The sequence below is a fragment of the Perca flavescens genome, chromosome 14, assembly GCF_004354835.1.
Source record: "Perca flavescens isolate YP-PL-M2 chromosome 14, PFLA_1.0, whole genome shotgun sequence".
NCBI lineage: Eukaryota > Metazoa > Chordata > Actinopteri > Perciformes > Percidae > Perca > Perca flavescens.
In genome coordinates, this window is record NC_041344.1 from 23,114,884 (window position 1) to 23,130,040 (window position 15,157).

A 15,157-nucleotide genomic window follows, 5' to 3' on the forward strand; every position below is an offset into this window, starting at 1 on the left:
ACATTTTGATGATAACAATTACTGTTTTCATTTAAAATATCATTATTATCACGGTGGATTACCACAGTGTGGAAACTGTGTGTTCCCAGCTTCATCCGAGTCTCCTGAAATTGCCGTGCGGGTGCACAGACAGGAGAAGGGGATAGATATAGCAGCTGTAAACAGACTTTTTTCTTTATCATTCCTTTCCCTTTTTCGGACTTGCTGAAGTGATTGTGTGCACAGTGTGTAGCCCAGAACGTAAGTTAAAACTATTCTGTAGCTTGCTAAACGGTCATGGGTTTTACTGCCTCGCTATCTGTGTAAACGTTAAAGCTACGTTTATTCATATTTCAATAAGTGTTCTGCTACAATGTGCATAAATTTAGCCCGTGTTACGACATGACATTTATTTTGAGTGAGAGATATATTATCGCCTTGATAATACTGCTGTGTTTCTTATTGCATAGCTGATAGATGTGCAGATTGTTTAATATTACTTGTGCAGCCACATGTTGATATTCAGGTTGTGTTAGGGCAATTTGCTAGCAACGTGCAACGTCAGTAAACAGACTAGCGCTGTGGAGCCACGTGCTTAGCTATTAAAAGGTGTATTACACTGTTTGCTCCGTTATAGATATGTGTGCTGTAATTGATGTGGCTTATTCTCAGTTTGTGTTACTGAGCAATATGTTACATTTATGTTAATTATTACAGGGAAATGAATGTAATTCTTAGTATTGTTTCTTGTTATATGCTGGTGGCTATAACATTTAGTTTGGTAAATAATGTTCATAGTAAGTCAGATGCTTATTAATATGCATTATTATTTGCGTACATTTCAGAACCACATCCAAATTCACATGTAACGTCACATACAACTTCATAGTTAACTTCATGTTCGAGTTAATAATAAAATAAATAAATCTTCCTGGATCTCAAAGTCAGACATCTCTGGTTCAAGTTCTTACCGGACACCCTACAGCGGGCCAGTGTTTCAGTAGCCAGTTTTCAATAGTTTTTACAAGCACATTTCCTATATTTTTGTAATATAATAAACACTATTACACTTTTTGAAACTATTTCAGCTTGTGTAGGCCTATCAGTGCTTTCTGAACATATTGAACACACTTTTAAAAATACCGCGATAATACCAAAAAACGTGATAATGTTGGTCACTATAACCGTGAGGTTAAATTTTCATACAGTTACATCCCTTGTAGGTAGAATACTGACTGTTATGTGTGATACGTGATTAACTACATCCAGAGTGCTGTTGTGTCCTGGAATAGTTTTTATTCAGTCGCAGTAGCCCAACATGAAAATACATATGGAGTTGACATGGTAAATATTTTCTGATCGGTTTTTATCCTGCCAACCATTTTCTTAATAAGTATCACCTACTTATTAGTGACTCATTTTGGCATTGTATTTTTACGGAAATAAATTACAAGCCTCATAACTTACAACAGCACATCAGAATGTGATAATAACTTTATAATGGGTTTATTTTGTGTAGCACCTTTTAAAGAACAAAGTCACAAAGTGCTTCAAGAGTAAAACCAAAAAACTGTAAAAACAAGCAATTAAAAAAAAATTATTAGAAATAAACTAACATAAAACTTAAAAACAAAATTACAAAAATGAGACAAAGGCCACAGCTGCTTTTTAACTGTAAAACACTGAATATCATTGAATTTGCCAAAATGTGGATGCAATTTATAACTAGAAGGGCACTCGGAGAATGCAGACCTCCTCCAAGACATGCCCTATCTTCCAATGTTAATGCAGGGAGAATTTTCCCAGTCTGGAATTATTTTTTTCCCCCCCCGATTATTCCGACACTCCATGAATGCAGCCCAAGCGGCGTATTTTGCAATGTTAACGATAGATCTTTTTCACACCAGACATTTTTGACTTGTCATAGCAGGAAAAGCACTGCTGAAATTGATACCCTTAACTATGGCTCAATTCCATCAAGTGTCCCAGTAAGCTATTTCAGTGCGTCAGCATGCACAATACCAGGGCCTCTCCTAAGTGGAATGCAGCCATCATTAACGGTTTTGAATACATCTGTGCTTTTCCTACTATGACACGTCAACATGTCTGCCGTGAAAAAGGTCTATAGGGATATCCGATACCAGACATTTAGTAGTCAACACCATGATTCTCGAGACCACGGTAAAAAACAAAAACAAAACATGAAATCTAGGGCTGAAACGATTACTCAAATAATTTGATTACAAAAAAGCTTCGAGGCAAATTCTCTGCCTCGAAGCTTCGTTTAATTCCAATCAGTCGCGTTACGCGGCCAGCTGAGCTCAGGGTCATTGTTTCAAACGGACTGTTATTAACGACGCACACTGGCGCGATGGCGGAGAGCCAAGATACCGCCAGGGAAAGGCAAAAAATTGGGATCATTTCAAACTGAAAAAAGAAGGCAACAAGGTACAATGTGTGTACTGCAAAAGAGAACTTGCGTAACACAACAGCACATCAACTATGATCCAACAACTGAGCCGAAAACATCAACACAAGGTAACATATTGATGTTAGCTTAACGTACTTAACGTAGCTAGAACCTTCAGTATTTTTAGCGGTTGTAGCCTAATGTCGTGAGTTGATACTACTAGATATGATGTTAAGTTATGGAAACTTTAAGTAGTAAACTAATTTATGTTAAATAGGCCTACACCGAAGAACCCCCGAACACGAACACACACACCTTGTGTCTCTCACTCAGGCACACACACAATCTTTCTCTCTGTGTTAGGTTACCTCACCAAATTGGCTTACCCCAGACATAATTATTATAGGTTATTTGTTAGCTAAAGGCTGCAGTTGCACAAATCTTCATAAAACTTTACTTTGAAGTGAGTAGTGCTAGTTTAGAGCACATGGCATATTAATAAATTGCATTTTATTTTCCAGCACATCACAACGGCATATGGACAGCTTTGTTCGGGAAAGCTCCCTCGTGCTCAGTTGAGAGGCTGCAATGTTTACAGACAGCATTTTAAACATGCTCATTACAGACGTGCGCCCACTGTCCATGGTGGAGGACAAAGAATTTAAAAATATGATTTGCACTTTCAATCCTAAGTACATCATTCCTTCAAGAACTTACTTCACAAATATGATGGAGAAAAAGTACCCTATCCTACATGTCCTTCAGGAGACAGAGTCTGTTGCACTTACGACAGTACAGAGGCTTATCTTGGGGTGACATGTCACTTTTTGGGGGACAATTGGGAAATGAAGTCCCTCTCCCTTACAACAATGCCTCTGGAAGAGAGGCACACATCTGCCAATATTGCGGACTGGCTGGAGGAGACTACTGCCAAATTTCACATTCCCTTTGAAAAGGTCATGGCAGTTGTCCATGTAGTGGCGGCAGTAAGAATTTTGAAAGAGAAGCATGTGTGGGCTTCTGTGAGATGTGCAGGGCACACACTGAATTTAGTTGTGTACAGCACACTTAAAAACAACAAAACCATCTCTGTGTGGCTTCTGCGAGATGCCTGGTTGAACACTTTAAGAAGAGCGAACTGGCCTGTACCAAACTTAAAGAAAAGCAGCAACAAATGGGAGTGCCACAACTAATGTTGATTCAAGATGTAAGTACTCGATGGAACAGCACACATCACATGCTATCCAGGCTCCTTGCACAAAGATGGCCTGTGACCGCAGCGCTTTCCGATACTGCGGTCAATCCAAGAGGAAAACAACTGGATCCAAAGTCGGAGCAGTGGAACATCACTGAGGAGCTGAATCAGGTCCCTGAACCATTTGAAGGGGCTACAGAGTTCCTCAGTGGAGAACAATATGTTACACTTGCTGCTCTTCCACAGCTGGTGCAAAACCTCAAGAAGTCAACACTAAAATCAGAATTTGAAACTGCACCAGTAAGGGCATTCCAGGCTGAAATCACAGAGAGATGGCAAAATCGGTTTGTATTTCAACCTGAAGCTCCTAACACAGTCCTCTTGGCTGCTGATTTGGACCCCAGGTTCAGAAAACTGAAGTTATTGCCTGCTGAACAAGTGTTTAAGGTCCAAAGTACCATTCAAACAAACCATGGCACTAGCTGTCAAAAGGGAAGCAAGACAAGCCACCATCAGCACATTAGAAAACCCCCCAGCTACACATACCAAGGGTGGATCATGCCTCAGTATTCTGAGATCCTCATCATCAGACTCCAGCACCAGTGATGAAGAGGACGAGGATGAGCAGCTAAATCAAGCGGTGCAGAGGGAGGTCTTGCAGTATTTTGGACAACATCCTCTCTCCAAGAAGGAGAATCCGCTGCCATTGTGGAAAACAAATGCAGCACAATATCCAACCTTGGCAAAGCTGGCAAAGTCGTTTTTGGGTATTCCAGCAACCTCAACGCCCTCAGAGCGTTTGTTCTCTGCTGCTGGGAACATTGCCTCAAAGCGTAGGGCAAGCCTTAGTTCTGAGCATGTCGATTTGTTGACTTTTCTCCATTGTAATCATATGCTCTTGTCACACACACACACACAAGTTTGTTGAGTAGCTGTGCAGCTACTAAGGCCAAAGGTCCTGGATTTCTTATTTATTTTTATATACAATTTATTTTTATGAATTGTATACCTTTTGTTATTTTTTATTCTTACAATCCTTTGTTCCTTTTTGTCTTAAGAAGACAAAACTAAGGCCAAAATAGCCTTTACTATTAAAGTTGTATTTCATAGTTTTATATGTTATACATAATTCACAGTAAGTTGACATTACTGTATTGTTATTAATTTGTTTCTGCAATGTCATGTGACACTTAAATGCAGTAAATGGGCAAATTGCACTAAATGGGCTTAGTTTTGATAGCCAATAAGTGTTATTAAATACCTGTATTTCCGTTGTGTTCTGCTGTTTAATAACACAAAAACCTTTTTTTATCTGATTACTCGATTATTCGATTAAATAATCGCTAGAATATTCGATTACAAAAATAATCGTTAGCTGCAGCCCTAATGAAATCCTATGTACTACTTTATAACGTGTATTTCAACATTAGGATAACACTTGGGGGGGGGGGGGGTTGATTTCATAGATTCCTAAGTTATGTCTATAAGATAAACAAATGATGCAGTGTTCTCTGTATCACCATAGCTAGACTAGTTTACTTCTTCCTTCTTTGAATTCTGATGTCAGTTGATGACAGAATAACTACACATTGAGAGAAGTTTTATATTTGTCTCTGTGCCTCCAGGGAGCCTCAATCAGGAGAATCACTGCAGCTCAGCCAGCTATCAGAGATGAGGATGACACTTCAGACACCCAAACTTATTTTGCAGTATATACACGGAGATAACATTATTGATTTCTTCAGATTTTATAACACGTTATCAGAGTTGAAGCGTACTTTTTATGAGCCTGAGTCCACTGCTGAGGAAATACAACATAGTGGAGCAGAGGTTCATTGCTATAGTATATATGGCTGGCAATGCAATATATCACTTATGATTGATAAATGTTGCTGGCATGCTGGCTAAAAAGAGTATTTTTTTAGGTTTTTTTATATTGTAACTTACAGATGATTTTTTTATATTTATCAACAAATATTCATTCACAGGACTGTTCTGTTCCATGTCTCGTGAATCAAATGTCTAGTAAACAGAGTTTCACCAAGCACACAGCCAATTTACATAAACTCAGATGATAGTCCACATTTTTATGCTTCAGGGAGGAAACAACTCACCAAAGAGAAGCCGGGAGACCCCCAAACCATTTCTTTTGCAATTAAGTGGTTAGTTGGTCTACAGCGTTCATCCTCTGTGTCCAGGCAGGACTTGGTCATTTTCTGCCAACACACAAACTAATTTATGTGCAGGAAATCACACAGGCAGAATGTTAGCTGAAATAGGTTTATGTTAATGGCAAAATGTCTACTTTTTCATAAAAAAATAAATTAAAAAAAAGCTTCTCTGTTTTGGGGGGCTCAGGCTGCTACTAATAGTTTTCAGTATTGATTCATTTCTAGATTATTTCTTTTTTCGATCTTGATAGTGTCAGAACACTGAAAAATACCCTACATTTTCCAGAGCCCAAGCTGTCGTATTCAGACTGCTTGTTTTGTCCAACCTGTGTTTCAAAACCCACAGTTATAAAAGTAACATAAAAAAAATTCACATTTCAGCAGAGAATCTTTGGCAATTTTGCTTAAAAAAAATTGCATAGATGATTAATCTATTACCAAAATTGCTGCCAAATAATTTTTATTTTAATCAACTATTTGTTTAACGGTTTTAGCTCTAAATTGTAGGTGTATTATCTGGAGAGAAAAGGGGTCACAGACAGTAATGAATGCAAAAAATATAAGAACGTAATGCATAATGTACACTTGGCTACTTCATTTGGTAAAATTAAACAATCTAATGCCCTGATGGTAACAATTTCCACCACATACAGACGCACACATGCAGGCACACTACTGAGCACTAGGCAGCTGGTTGTATCCTTGGGTTAAGAGGTAGAAAGGGAGGAAGACAAACTAAAGGAAGAATACCCCTTGCCACCTTAAGGACAACATTATTAGTCACAGGAAGACTGGGGGAGTCATGCACTGCTGAGTGTTATTTCTCTTCCCCCCCTATCAGTGGCCTCATCTCTCTGTATCTCACTTCTACCCTGTCTCGCTCACTTTTCCAGGGGAACTCGTTATCTCCGAGCAGAGAGGTCTTTGGTCTCGCAGAGGCCAAGGAAAGGATCATTGGTTCTAGTTGTGAATGTGTGTGTCTGTGTGTCATATAAGCGCTTGAAAGAGAAGGGTGTGATGCTATAATAAAAGCATTAGTGGAGAGGAACGGGTGGAAGGCTAGAATAGGATTAAATACAATGTCAAGAGAGCCAGAGAACTTTATGTGTGGGAACTTTTTTTTGTCCCAGCGTCTTCCTTACCTCTTCTATATCCTTGACTCCTTCCATGTACTCTTCTTCCCCTTTCATCTTATCCTTCTTTCCTTTAATGAATTTGATTTCTTCCACTTACAAGCTGTCCGTCAATTGATCAAATTCAACTTCTTTTTTCATCCCTTTGTTTCTCTTAGTTCTGAATCACAGTAGGCAAGCTAAATACATTAAGTGCCAAAGAAAGAACAAACTGGCAGGAGATTATAGTCCCATCAAAATCTTGGCTGCTTTCATTGTTATTGATATGGCAGAGATCCTTGCTGCTATGAGAGCAAACCGTAAAGCTGTTTTAAGGATGGTGTTGGCTTCAGCAGTGGCTGTCTCCTCGATTCAAACACCACATCCACCTACCAAAAAGGTCTGGTGCTGGCTTCGTTGGGGTCTCTCGACAGCCCCACTATCCCCTTGTGTTGCTATGAAAGTATATCAAAGCTCTGAAGCTCCCTTTGGATCACAGAGAGCCAAGCTGTGTTACAGAGGCAGCTGTGTGTACATATGCATACTGAAACAGTGTGATATAAGTAAATAAACCCAGCAGACGCACAGACAAAAAATACAAAATTGCATATGAAGTACTTACAAGCACGAATAGACGCTGCCATCACAGCCAGCCAAATTCACCATGAAATGGAATGGATGGGCTGCTGTTCCACTCATTGGTCTCACAGGGTGTGCACGTAGTTTGTGTGTGTAAATTAATGCGGAGTGTTCAGACTCCACTACATTCAGGAAGTGTCTTTTTTAAGAGAAGATACAATAAAAAGGTGAGTTCATATACTGTATATCTGACTGCTTGAATTTGTTGATGAAAACCATGTGTAGTAATATATAATATTGAGGAGATGACGCATCGTGATATTGAATCAAATCGAATCTTCGACAGGATAATTGTAATCGAATCGTGATTCACACTCCTACCGAACCATAAAACAAGTATTTTGAAACTGCTCTGTAAGCCGCTGTGTCGCTGCCAAAACAACAGAAAAAAAATGAAAGTTCAGCATCCAGTCATGTCAAATAATTTCACTTTGGATTTGGAAAATATGTCTCTGTGAAACCTTTGCATAGCAAATATGACAGAGACTTATACAGTACAAAAGGAAGTCGATCTCCTGTACCCATGTGTTACCAGCTGGGCCTTTAAAAGAAATTAAATCTGCTCAAAAATTATGCTAAAGTTAACTCATCTCAACAACCCAACCACATGATGCCGAATTTATCCCTTTTTTATTGTTAGCAAAATAAAAAGGGTCATCTGCTGTCGCTGTCACATTGTAACTTTTATAATCACAATTAACATAGAACCAACATCTGTTGGTCATTATGGATGTCTCAACATTCTCAGTAAGCAGTGACATTGGGAGGTTTATCATGCTGAGGTTTTTAAGAGTCTGAGAAACGGCACTCTGCAACTTAAAAATGAATGTACGTTTTTATTCATACTTTTGTTCATATTGAAATAATACCTGACAGTTTATCCACTAAATATACAGACTTAATTCATATGGTTTACATTTAATTACAAAGTGCAATAGATTGCTATACCATTAGTTCTGTAACATTGACCAGAATGCAAATTAAGTACAAAAGAAACTAATTTCATCATTGTATTCAATATGTAATCATCGTTTTATTTCGTTGGAATTTAAAAAGGCCGTAAACAATGGCATCCAAAGTTCATGATTAGATCCTACATTGTATCTGATGTTTAATTTAACTAGAGTCAATTCCTGACTGACTGGGTCGACCAACAATACAACTCCTGAACTTGAATGGATGCCAGCAGTGAGTTTGATAGTTAACAAGACTAGGTCAAAGCCTAGTATATGGCTGGATCGGTATGGTCAATGCCTAATTGTGGCGATATTTTAGCTAATAGATATTTAGCGGTGGTTTCTATAATGTGAATATGAATATTACACGTTCATCTGTAGTAGTGCTGAATTATAAAGTGTATTGTCCTCACGATATGAACATGCCCAATGAACACATTGCAAAAGACTGCCTGAAACACAATAAATAAGTAAATCATTTTATTATTAAGGGATGTGTACTAACAGCCGGCATTAAATGGCCTCCATGAAATATCAAAACCTGCCAATCCACTATATTTATTTAGATAGAGCCTTGTGTCGCTGCGGTTTGTGATTTTTTTTTCTTTTCTAAATGGCGTAAGCCTACTGGTTTCACACAATAATTTGTGTCTGAAGAGAGAACGGTTAAAATGGGTGGCAGTAACAACAACAACATCCACCGTGTATTAAGGAAGTTAATTAGCTGATTGAGTGGCGATGGCAGAGGTAAAAGCCTGTGTCGCGCCAACACAGTTTGAAAGGGCAATGGCCAATGAGAGTGGACCAACACTCGCGTCATCACACACACGACTCATTCCGACCAAGGGTGAAACGTCATTCAATGACAGAGGGACAGGGTTTTGAGGTTGTAGGGCAGGTCCTACGGTCCAGCAAAAAAAAAAAAAAAAAAAAGACAGTTGACTTTACTATAAAAAGACTGATCTTTCGGTTTACCTTTCTCTTTGATGCAGAAGCATTTGTGAATGTGGTCGTGACTGGCTGTATGATGTGTACGAGTTCTATCTGCTGATAGCATGAAATATTGATTGGAGAAGTCCCACACCACGGCATCAGGGGAGTGTCCAGCCATGCAGCCCAGACCGGCAGACGGGCTTTCAGAGTGATAAACACTGCATATCACACTTGCATCCCCGTCTCATTTAGATGGTCCTCAAGGCCCCATCAGCACTGCTTTTTATCTCTCTCTTATCACACCAGACTGGCCTCAGACTCATTTGTGATAGGGACACCACACAGTCTTATTCGCTTACTCTACTCTTTTGTCTACACAGTCTTTGTCTGCTGGGAAAAGCTGCACATATGCAGCTGTTTTATACTTCAAAACTGCAGATGGGCATTGGATGTTAGATAGTATGCCTATTCTGCTACATACAGGATGAAGCTTAAACATTTTGAAGTCCAAATTATTAAAAATATGTCCCTACTGTTAGTCCATTAACCTGAATTCCATTGATCATTCCTTTTTTTGTTGTCGGCAAGTAAGGCAAGGACTCATTAGTAACAAGGCTGTTTCCTGTGGACAAGCCTCAAAGTTAAACCTGCTCGTGAGAGCTTGCTTTTATGACTTTTATTTGAAACCCTGAATTACTTATATGAATAACTTAAACTCTCATTTATTTTTACTTATTATTCTTAGTGTTGTGTGAACTTATATTGAAGCACCTGATTGTTCCGTGGTAGTAAAACAAAAAGTAGCGCCTGGAATGTATAATGCTGTCAGAAGCAATGGCGAAGAGACTTATGTTTGATTAAATGTGACACTGCAGACTGTCTCAATTTGTAAAGCTTCAGCCTCGCTCTCCACTATGCTGTATCTTTTCCCCACTACTCCAAACTCTAACTTTTGACTAGATTGTCTTGACTGTCTAATAGAGCAGCAATCAGTCTGCAGAGAATCTGGGACACTGAAACATGAATATAAAAAGGGATAATCCACCACCGCTCATTTTCCTCTCTAAAGTGTTTTAGATAAAATATGCAATTCATGTTGTCATTCACATGGCCACAGCTCCATAGCTCAATGACTCGTTGTCCTCTTTCTCTTAAGAAAGGCTTTTTAAAACATATCATCTTAAATACACTTGAATTACTTGAGCATAAAAGTGGGGACAAGAGAGCACACAGAGCTTGTAAAAGCCTTGCAAAACATACACTCGCTCTATTCGCCTCCTATACTTTGAAGGGCCGTCAACGAATATTCAATATTTGAATATATATTTGAATTGTAAAAAAAAATAATTTAAAAACAGACATTTGGAAATGAAAATTCATATTTCATTGTGAAAAATAAAAGAAACAGCACCACTGGCTGTCTACCTCACACATTCTCGCCTGGGCCGCGACTCCCTAAACATTCAGCTAGTACAAAGTCTATGTAATGTCCTATTAAGCCCAGCGTGTTGATGAAGTTTCTATCACACGGCTGCTAAAAATCCTGAAAAAAATAAAAACATCCAAGGGTGAAAAAAAAAAAAAGGGGGGAGGGGGGAGATTACACAAAGACGTCTAACAAGATTCAGGAACTTGTGTCGGTAAGGGCCAATGTCAAATCTCTCTGGTGGTCCACGGTATTTAAATGAAGTTTCATGGTTTATTTTATTAATTTATTTTGTAATGTGTAGGTATGTAGAGCTTTAAAATCATGCTTAATTAAATATACCTATTCAAAAAGTTATGTCGCCCATCGTATTGGTTTGCCCTATTGTGGACATAATGTGCAAATATAGATATTTAAATATATTCAAACCTATGTGTTGTTTAAAAGGAATATTCGAATGTCATTTTGGTCAATTTTGACAGCCCTGGTACTTTGACAGACTTCAAAGCAGAGAAAGTGCCCATCTGCCTGGGTGTAACACTGGCTTCTAGCCTTGTGGTCCCTGCAGAGAAATAACCAGGCGTAGCTCTAAACACCCCCAGACAGACCCTTATCCCTCTGGCTTAATGTCCTTGCGGCTGAGGGTAATGCAGAGAGATGGATGGCCCCGACCTATCCCTCCACGCCGGGGTCCCTGGCTGTGAGATTGCATGCTTGATACTATTCTCCATCTCTCCGTCTGTGACAACCAAACTCCAACTCCCCCCCACCAAACCTCCCAGATCGATGCGGCTCACTGATGTGCCGTCCGTCAAATCCAGGGGCTAAGCAATACCCCACCTACCCATAAGAAGTGATGGTTGCGAGACAGTGCATGAAAAAGGAGCTAACACACACACACACACACACACAATCTGGTGCCAAACGATGAGCATTTCTTGTGGCTGTTGTGCCATCTTTCTCCCCAGCTCTCCTTCCTTCGCTCTCACTCTACTCACATCCTTGACATGTCATGATCAAATGGGTGCTTTTAGAGTTCAGCAGTTGACCTGGACTCCAGGAGGCCGCCATTCCATCACATCCCCCTTCTTCCAACTTGCATTCCTTTATCACTTCATCCATCCTATCACCCTTCCATCACCTTACATCCTTTTCTCCATCAACAAATCCTACCATTCCTCTTCCACTCGGGACAGATAGTTTCCGTATCATTCACCCTTATGTGAACAACCCCTCCTCCCCAACTCATCCCCCCCCCCCCCTGTGCTCTGCAAGGTATGATAACTGACTGGCTGAGACGTAACGGTGAAGTGGAAGTGTGGCCACAAGCATGAAATGAAAACATGGGTGATCCACAAAAAAATAAATCTGTCTTCAACAGATGTCAAGAGGAAGATGAGCACCTTGATTTCACAACATAATCCTTGATTGTTCCATTTCCCAGACAGCATTATAAGATACTGTATTTCAATAGTTGGCAGACAAATGTGCATTACCATTCCAGAGACAGAGAGCAATGAGACACACAACATGGGCATTATTCATTCTCAAGGTGCACTGTGTAGTGGTTGACCTATATGATCAAAACGTATTCTTTACATACTCAGTGTGACTTCCAAATATAGACATAAGATTGATAACTTCATACACACCCACGTTCTAATAAAGTATTTAAAAAAGAATACACACAGTATTCCATATAAGATCATAAGCTAATAGCCTACACACATGAATACATACAACCAAGCCGTAATAACTTTATCTGCTTGCTTATGTTCCTCAGACCTCCATGTCACTTTACAAAAGCCACGACTGAAAGCTAATTGTGGTTAAAGTTCACTCTTCACCTGATTACAAATGCATGCCATTATTGATGGAAGTGTATGAATGCATGAACCGCAAAGGCTCCCTTTTGTTCTTCATGTCTTCCTTACCAGTCACAATGAAGCATAACAACAATATGATAATTTAACATGTTTTAACATGACTTTTACCTCAAAGTTTGTTTGCAGGGGACAAAAACTAATAAATGCATCTGTATTTACTGCTGGGTACATTTATAATGAACAGAATTTTACGAGCCATTGTGAGATCCTGCAATTAACGATATGATACACATGCAGGAGGCCTCGTTTAAAGCCAGCTCTGCATATGGCAGAAGAAACAAGCTGTGATTACGGGCTTCGAGTCGACTGTGGGTGGCCAAAGGTATATAGTAAGGGAACTTGTGCAGCGGCGTGAATGCAGGGCCCTGCGTGAGCAATAAAAGAGATATTTACTGTAAATCTTCAGCAGCTAGGGGAGCTATAAACATCACAAACACAATCAGCTGCTGCTTTAGTGCTGCCTACGCATCTGTTCTCCTGGGGAGAAAGAGAGAGTGAAGAAAGGGAGAAGGGAGAGGGAGGTAGGGCCATCTATGGCTTTGGCTGCATTGTAGACAGACTGTAGAGCGCCAACAGTGAGTGGCTGAATGATTGATTTTACCAAAGGTAGGATGCTGAATATTGAAGTTAAGGTTCTGTTGAATTGAAGGCATGGCATGTAGTGGCGTGGCATGAAAAAAAATGTGAGTTAGCCATGCTAAAAAAGCCCTCTAAAAATGGCGCATGTTCGATTGCTGGTACTGCTCTACAAGAAAAGTTAACTTTATACATTATATTTATGTTCAGATCAGGGTTGCAAATTAGCACCAGCCACCAGCTGTGGTGAAATATGCAAATGTCTGCTAGATGTGCCTCACTCACCAGCAGGTGAAAAACAATGGTAATCTATTGAGTGGCTGGGGGATTTGGAATCCACCAGTGGTAGGTGAACATTTTTAACCCTGGTTCAGATTACAAACACAGTGCACACGCCATAAGGATATATGACTTACACAGGTCTCTTATGCATCTTCCTAACAAAAGTTTATGAATTAAGCTAATATCAAGTCAGTATAACACTTGCTGACACATTTTACATTCACATCAAGGCATTTCAATGCATGTATCAAATACTGTAGCCTACATGATTGACTGACAAATCCCTCCTAGTAATGGGATACTGGAATAGCACATATTTCTCAGTATTTATCATCAAGTTACTTATCAAAGCTCATTATGTATAAGTGCAATTTAAAAAAGATGCATGAATTCACTTCAACAAAAACACTCAAACTACCAACAAGCAACTTTCAGACCTCTGCACACTCACAGGCTACAACAATCACAAGGCACACAAGGTTGCTCGACAACTACTATGTAAAATAAAAAATTGGTTTGCAGCTCTCCAGGCCCTGAGTGCATCTTTACAGCACGCAAAGACAAATTTGAGAAGCCTTAACACAAACAGCAATATGTTCACACAACGTACATTACTCAAGCACTATAACTACTTTAACAACAGCACAGTCTGTCTGTGTGTATGCACAGCGGGCCGTTTTGATAGGAGGAAAGTCACAGAGCAAGCACGAAAGAGAGCGAGTGTTTGCCTCACTTACTAGTATTTGAAGACCGTCGTCCTTCGTGGTGGCACAATGTTCAATCAACAGTCATATAATTTTTCTTCTGAAATTGAGGTCGTCCACCTCACCAGAACTGCATATTTGGGATAGGTGTCCAATTCTTTTCTCCACACGTTGTTATCTTCTTTTCTTACCCAGGAAAAGGTCCATTTCCGGTGTAACGTTATCTAGGCTTTCTAACCGATTCCACGATTAAGCATGGCAGCTAACGTTAACAATAATACAACTAGCTAACTATCCTGAATATTTCATTTGAGTGACTTTGCTAGTGTATTCCTTTAGGCTACAGTTTAACTGGTCTACGGTGTGCGAGTGGGGTGACTTTCATTTACATATGGCAAGTTTATTTTTAGTCTCAGATGCCTGAAATGACGTTAATTGAGGAATGGCAACCTCACCTGGCTTAAAAAAATCACCTGTGTTCACTACCTACACAACTGAAGTGTTTCCTCTGGCGGGGCATTACCATATTTTACCACACAATCTGACTGGGGTGCTGTTTCACCAGTTAAAAACAAAAAAAGGTGTGAAAACTGGTTTTGCCAACACCACAAGTAAAAGGGGTTTAGTCTATTTATGTTAATGACAATTGCTTGCAAAATGCATTTTATTATAATAAAAACTTGTGAAAAGCAGATGTAGGCTATATGTTATAATATATAAACTCCAAAATGTTAATTTTTTTACCCTTCAGTCCATTCAGATGTTTAGCACAGAAAATGCTATAATAACACATTCAGTAGGTCATGTCATGTGGCACTGGTGCCAGGGCAAAGAAGACTGATGGAGGGAGAGCTTGATGAAGGTGAGAGCATGCCATCTGTGTAGCCC

General features: G+C 39.5%; 1 protein-coding gene across 3 annotated transcripts in view; it reads right to left on the reverse strand.

Moving 5' to 3' along the window:
• Positions 1-14,787, reverse strand: part of col9a2 (procollagen, type IX, alpha 2) — a 144,358-nt gene extending 129,571 nt beyond the window's left edge. For all 3 annotated transcript variants that reach the window (XM_028596725.1, XM_028596727.1, XM_028596723.1), the window contains exon 1: positions 14,303-14,787. The gene's annotated coding sequence lies outside the window, so the exon portion shown is untranslated. The remainder of the gene's footprint in view (positions 1-14,302) is intronic.
• Positions 14,788-15,157: the final 370 nt, after the last annotated feature.